Source organism: Ziziphus jujuba, chromosome 8 (genome assembly GCF_031755915.1).
Source record: "Ziziphus jujuba cultivar Dongzao chromosome 8, ASM3175591v1".
Classification (NCBI taxonomy): Eukaryota; Viridiplantae; Streptophyta; class Magnoliopsida; order Rosales; family Rhamnaceae; genus Ziziphus; species Ziziphus jujuba.
The window spans coordinates 2,972,335-2,979,328 of record NC_083386.1 but is presented as its reverse complement, the minus strand read 5'-3'; the positions used below and the strand labels follow the sequence as shown (position 1 = coordinate 2,979,328).

General features: G+C 35.2%; 1 protein-coding gene across 11 annotated transcripts in view; it reads right to left on the bottom strand.

The window, feature by feature from the left end:
- Positions 1-2,272: 2,272 nt before the first annotated feature.
- Positions 2,273-6,994, bottom strand: part of LOC107404210 (DNA-directed RNA polymerase III subunit 2) — a 104,583-nt gene continuing 99,861 nt past the window's right edge. The window contains exons 29-36 of one of the 11 annotated variants that reach the window (XR_009640390.1): positions 6,690-6,806; positions 6,421-6,557; positions 6,212-6,331; positions 5,861-5,971; positions 5,720-5,775; positions 5,520-5,612; positions 5,079-5,156; positions 3,468-3,805 (exon numbers count right to left, since the gene is read on the bottom strand). The gene's annotated coding sequence lies outside the window, so the exon portion shown is untranslated. Of the gene's footprint in view, positions 2,593-2,693; positions 2,865-3,467; positions 3,806-5,078; positions 5,776-5,860; positions 5,972-6,211; positions 6,332-6,420; positions 6,558-6,689; positions 6,807-6,994 lie in introns of those variants that run through there. The other 10 variants (XR_009640391.1, XR_009640388.1, XR_009640389.1 and 7 more) reach the window with 10 other exon arrangements.

The window sequence follows — 6,994 nt, the reverse complement described above, 5'->3', positions numbered from 1 at the left end:
AATGAAAACATAATGAAAAGAAGAATCCCTTGCTTGTTAAGAGTAATAAAAAAATCGTTTAACATTAGAATAACATATTTTTCTTCCTGATGTTCTGTTTGCCTTATATCTCAAGGTTGCTTTTGTGCATACAGAACCCAACAGTGGTATCAGAGCTTTTTAAAGGTCCCGCCAAATATATAAAAGCTTTTCTTGTGTGAATGGCAGGAAGTTCCACTATCCCCATGTTCAGCAATTCACAAGGAGCAGTCCCCATATTTGATGGAGAATACTATGAATATTGGAGCTCTCAAATGCAGACTTATTTCTTATCTGAAGATCTATGAGATATAATTGAAGAAGATTATGAAGAGCGTCCAACAGTTGAGTTCAACTTGGACACAAGAACAACAAATATTATACAAAGAGAATCAGATGAAAAATGCTCCTGCTTTGAGATACATTCAGAAACGGGTAAGCAAATCCATCTACTCTAGAGTTTTTGGAATTAAAAAGGCTAAGGATGCATGGGAAATATTGCAAAAGGAATTTCAAGGCACTTAAAAAGTTATTTCCATTAAGTTACAAAATTTATGGAGAGATTTTGATAACTTGTCAATGAAAGACAACGAAAATATCAAAGAATTTTCTTCCGAGTTGGCTGAACATGTAAACCAAATTAAAAGTTTTGGAGATAAACTTGAGGACAGAAAAGTTGTGGATAAAAGTCTTAGAAGTCTTTCTGCAAAGTTGGACCATGAGGTTGCAGCGATTGAGGAATCAAATGATCTGTCTAAACTGACTTTTCATGAGTTGATGGAATCTCTTGAAGCACATGAAAAGACACTTAGCAGGTTCAAGGAGCAGCCTAAAGAACATGCGTTTCAGTCAAAGATTAACATTCCAGGAAAGAAGAATTATGCAGAAAATAAAGAAAGCAGCCCAACATTCAATCTCAAAGATATCAAGCAAGAAGAGGAGCTTCAAATTCTAACCGTAGTTTCGGAAGAAAAAGAGGCAGAACCAATAATGGCCAGGAGGCAATTCTGGAACTGATGCTTCGTTGCAATATTTGCAAGAAAAAGATTGCTTGTTTTGAAAGTTCACAAGGTGTAAAATCCTAATCACTCGGAGAAAGATTGTTGGTATCATGGAAAAATGGAAGCTAATTTTTCTGAAAAATGAGTGTCTTCAACTTTTTTATACCTGCATGAATACTCAAGAAGAACTCCATGATATTTGGTTCCTAGATAGTGGCTGCAGCAACCATATGACAGGAAATAGAGAAACTTTTGCTAGCTTGGATGAAGTAAAGCTTGGAGATGGCAAGTTTACAAATGTTGAAGGAAAAGGAGTTATTGCTATCACAACTAATGAAGGTAAATCTAAGTTTATTCATGATGTTTCTTATGTTCCTGGTTTAGCGCAGAATTTGTTGAGTGTGGGACAATTGATTCAAAAAGTTTATCTGGTAAAATTTGATGGAGATATAGTGTGATCATAGACAATAAAAATAATCAGAAAATAGTTCAGATAAAGATGGTCTCAAACAAAGTTTTTCCTTTCTCAATGTCATCAAAAGGTTGAGCTTTAATGTCTGAAAATATGGATGAATCTATGCTATGGCATTTGAGATATGGTCATTTGAATGTTAATGGAATGAAGCGGTTAAAAGAAAAGAATATTGTGATAGGATTACCATCTATTCACATGGAAGGAAAAATATGTGAGGGATGCATCTATGGAAAAATCCACAGGTTGTCTTTTTCAAAGACATCTTGGAGAGCTTCAGCTCCATTTGAATTTATACATGCCGATATTTGTGGTCCTACTAGAACTCCATCTCTCAATGGAAGGAGGTATTTTCTTCTCTTTGTAGAGGATTTACAAGAATGATGTGGATATATACTTTGCACCACAAATCAGAGGCATGTTCATGTTTCATCAAATTTAAAACTATTGTTGAGAAGCAAAGTGGGCAGCCATTGAAGACCAAGAACTGATCGTGGCAAAGAATTCACTTCAAATGAATTCATGAATTTTCACAATCAAAATGAAATAAAAAAGCAGCTGACAGTTAGAAGAACTCGCAGCAAAACAGAGTTGCTGAGAGAAAGAATCGCAAAATCGTGTAGATGGCTCGTAGTATGCTTAATGGTAAAAAATTTGCCAAATGAGTTTTGGGCAGAAGCTGTCAATTTAGCAGTTTATATTCTAAACAGGTCTCCTACAATGCTGTACAAAATATGACTCCATATGAGGCGTGGTTCAAGAGAAAGCCACTGATTGATCATTGAAAGGTTTTTGGTTGTGTTTGTTACTACCATGTGCCTTCACATAACAGGAAAAAATTTGATGAGAAAGGTGAGAAATGTATCTTCATTGGGTACACTGAAGAGCCCAAGGGATATCGTTTATATAATCCTAATTCAAGGGAACTAGTAATCTCAAAAGATGTCATTTTTTATGGAAACGGAGCTTGAAAACAGAACCATGAGGAGCTGCCAGAAACCCGTTATTTAAAGCATCTGGAACATCGAAAAGGATTGAGGAAAATACATTTAGCACTCCACCAGAAAGTCCAAGACAGCAAAAGACACCCCACCGGCAAGTCTAAGACAGCAGCAAAACATTAATCCAGGCACACATTCATCAACACCACCAAGGAAGGTATGCTTAATAGAAAAATTTATCAAAATTGTGATGTTGCTTACATTTCCCATGAGGCACAGAAGTATGAAGAAGCTTGTGAAAGATCAAGCTTGGAAAAAAGCAATGGATGAAGAATGGATAAAACAAAATTCAATGAGGATGGTTCAATTCAAAAATACAAAGCAAGACTTGTGGCCAAAGGGTGCTCGCAGCAGCCTCCAAAACTTCTGCACCTGTAGCAAGAATGAAAACCATAAGGACTGTTTTAGCATTGGCCGCACAGATGGAACTTCAAGTTTTCCAACTAGATGTCAAATCTGCATTTTAGAATGGACAAATTGAAGAAGAAGTGCATGTTGAACAGCCACTTAGTTATGTTGTCAAGGGAAAAGAAAACAAGGTTTACCATATTTAGAAGGCTTTACATGGGGACTGAAGCAAGCACCTCGTGTATGGAATAGCAGAATTGATCAATATTTTCAGCAACTTGGTTTTCGAAAAGTCCAAATGAGCCATCACCTTATGTGAAAATGCAAGGTACACATGATTTTCTCATTGTATGCCTTTATGTTGATGATTTAATTTATATGGGAACCCATAATCAAATGATTCAAGATTTCAAAAAAGCTATGATGAAGGAATTTGAGATGATCAATCTTGATCTTATGAGGTATATCTTGGGCATTCAAGTAAAGCAAGAGCCAGGAAGAAATTTTTTGTCCCAGGAGAAATATATAGATGATTTGTTGAAAAGGTTTAATTTGCCTAAATGCAATGTTGCACAAACTCCCATGACCCCAAGTGAAAATTTATCAAGATATGATTGAAAAAGAAAATTTGATGAATCAATTTATAGGAGCCTTGTTGGATTACTTATTTCAGACAAACACAAGGCTAGATATTGTTTTCTCTGTCAGTGTTGTTTCCAGATTCATGGACAGCCCAAGCAAGGAGCATTTTGCAGCAGCTAAAAGGATTCTAAGATATATAAAATGAACAAAGAATTTTGGCACCTTATACAAGAAAGAAGAAGAAAGTAAACTGAAAGGTTACACAAATGGTGATTGGGCAGGTTCTATTGTTGATAGAAAAAGCACTTCTGGCTATGTGTTTTGTTTGGGAACAAAAGTCACATCTAGGTCAACAAAGAAGCAAAAGATTGTATCGTTGTCACCTGCAGAGGCAAAGTACATTTCATCAACTTCGACAGCTTGTGAAGCAGTATGGCTTAGAAGACTCACATAAGATTTGCAAGAAGAACAAGAAGCTGCTACTATTTTTTGTGATAACATGTCAGCCACTGCCATAACAAAGAATCCAGTTTTCCATGCTTGCTCAAAGCATGCCGAGATTCGATATCATTTCATCAGACTGTTGAAGGTGAAAAAATAAAGCTAGAGTTTTGCACAACAAGAAAGCAGCTGGCTGATATTTTTACGAAGGCATTACCAGCAGAAAAATTCATCTTTTTCAGAAGCATGATGGGAGTTCAAGATTTAAATAATTTATTTAAATCTTGAGTCAATAGTTTCTAGAATGTGTCTCTTGGTTATTTGTATTTTACTGAAATTCTAGAACTCTTCATGAACGTCTATATTTAGGGTCCTTGTTTTAGTTGTATTGCAATGAAAACATAATGAAAAGAAGCTTCCCTTGCTTGTTAGAATAATTAAAAATAAAAATAAAAATCATTTACATTAAAATAACATATTTTTCTTTCTGGTGTTTTGTTTGCCTTATATCTCAAGGTTGCTTTTGTGCATACAGAAACCAACAAGATACATACATAAACTCGTTAATGAATTAGAAATGGTAATGATTAGTTATCCTAGTACTAAAGCATCAACACAAAAATAATACATTTTGATGATGGCAACAGCAACACACAATCAATAGTAAGCTAATAATATATAAAAAGCTCAAGTCAAGTCATATCTGATTAAATTAAATATGGATTTGGTAAACACAACTAGAGTAGTGATGATCTGTATTCAATTAATGTACAAAACCATGCACCATACCTGCAAGCTAAAAAAGTAGAAAAAATTTATGACTATTTGTGGGGGTAAAATCCACACAATAGTCCACGTTTAAATGTCATTTTCAGCCATAACAGCATATCTGCACCACATGTCTCTATTGAGCATGAGGGAAACGTTAGATTATACTCCCATACTAAAACTAAACCCGCTATATTCAAGAGTATGCAGTGCATGAGATTTGGTTTATGCTTCATTGTCAACTAAGCATCAAATCATATGGTAAGGTTTCAAGCATTCTGTCCACAAAACTAAGCCCCTACGCAAAGCATTCAGAGAAACATAATATGTGTGCTTGCAAATTTATCTTATAGTTGATTGTCAGAGAATAGAGCATATATTAAACAATGATAAGAGCCTTCACATGTAAGAATGGAACAGTAATTGTAAAAAAAAAGGAAATCTCACCATGTGCTTTAGCTTCTGGTAGTAAATTGGTCCCATGTAAATATATGCCTGTAGTGGACAACCTGTGATACCTGGAGGCTAAAAGAGAAAACAATAAAAGAAAAAAAAAAAAAAATGGTCCACGTTTAAATGTCATTGTGGGCCATAGCAGCCTATCTGCACCACATGTCTCTATTGAGCATGAGGGAAATGTTAGATTATACTCCCAAACTAAAACTAAACATGCTAATCAAGATTATGCAGTGCATAAGATTTGGTTTATGCTTCATCTTCAACTGAGCATCATATCATATGGCAAGGTTTCAAGCATGCAGTCCACAAAAGTAAAGCCTCTGTTCAAAGCATTCAGTGTGACATAGTTTGTGTGCTTGCAAATTTAATGGATAGCTGATTGTCAGAATAAAGCATATATTCAACAATGATAAGAGCCTTCACACGTACGAGCATAACAAAGGAAATATCACCATATGCTTTAGCGTCTGGTAGTAAATTGGTCCTTTGAAAATATACGCCTGTAGTGGGCAACCTGTGATACTTGGAGGAGAAAAGAGAAAAACATGCTGCTATAAGATATTCAATATATTATATATTTCTAGACTATCGTTTACTTCATATGTAATGATTGCCAGAAGCAAAAACACCTGAATAAATGAAATCCTTGCCATTGTAGCTAAACCCCTTCTCCACGAGTGTTTGACTGTCATAAAGCAGGATATGATTTAAGAAATGAGAAAACCAATAGAAAAGAGGATTCATATAAAAGAGGCAAAGTCATGAAGCACCTATAGCTTCAACCGTGTCTGCATGACCGCTTGGTTCCCCAAAAGCACTGCCATAGCGAAACCTCCCACATGAAACCTCAGCTCTACCCACAAGAAGCTCTATCATCTTTCCTACAGTCATTCAACTGATTATAAAAATATAGAATATTAATATATTATCTGACCAAGGTGGTAATCAAATAAGTCACCAAATACAATAATAACAAGCATCCCAAATATATTCTACTTGGGTAATAAGACTCAGGTCTTATCACCTCCAAGTTATGCTATTGTCAATATAATCTATTACACTAAACAGAGAAAAAGTATAATAATACTAATAATAAATAAATAAATAAAACTTTGGAAAACCTTGAGGATTTATGCTTAAATCAGGGCACATGCGACCCTCAGAAAAGGGGAAATCTTCCTGTTGGACAATGGTTCCACGAACACCTTTTAGCCCATGTCTGCTACTAAATTATCACTAATCTATGCAAATTAAATTACAAAGAAGTCAACACAAAATAAAAGAAACATAAAAAGAATCAACAGCTGATGCCAAAATTAAACCCTCTTACCCTCATGTCTACGAGTATGATGAACTAAGTATTTGATGCACATATTATTATTCTTGTCCTTAAAAAGAGCCACTTTGTCCACCACACTTGATTCCCCTATAGGACCTTTAAATGTCCGAGAAGCAAACTTGAAATCCCTGAGTTTGGAAACAAAGGATAAGAAACTTATTGAACATTTCTGTGAAATCACTGGATACAGGAATGGCAGGTAAGCAAATGATGTCAACAGAAATATAATTGAATGGTTATGCAAGAAACCAAAAGCTGACCTATCAGTTAACCCCGTTACCATAGCCCCCCTCGTAACTCTGGGAGTTTGTTAATTTATCTATCATTTGGTCTCTAATAATTTCCCCAAGGGCTGCAATTCCATCGTCATCTAGCACCTTAACAAATGAGAACATACATACAACACAAAAGCACATGAAACTGAATATTTAACACATCAGAGAATTAAAAGAATAGGAAAGGAAAAAACGAAAATGGTGCATCCAAATTATAGTGCCAAGATACACAAACAGAGTTAACAGTAACCTCACATAATGAAACCGTGTGAAGTGACATACCACCACAA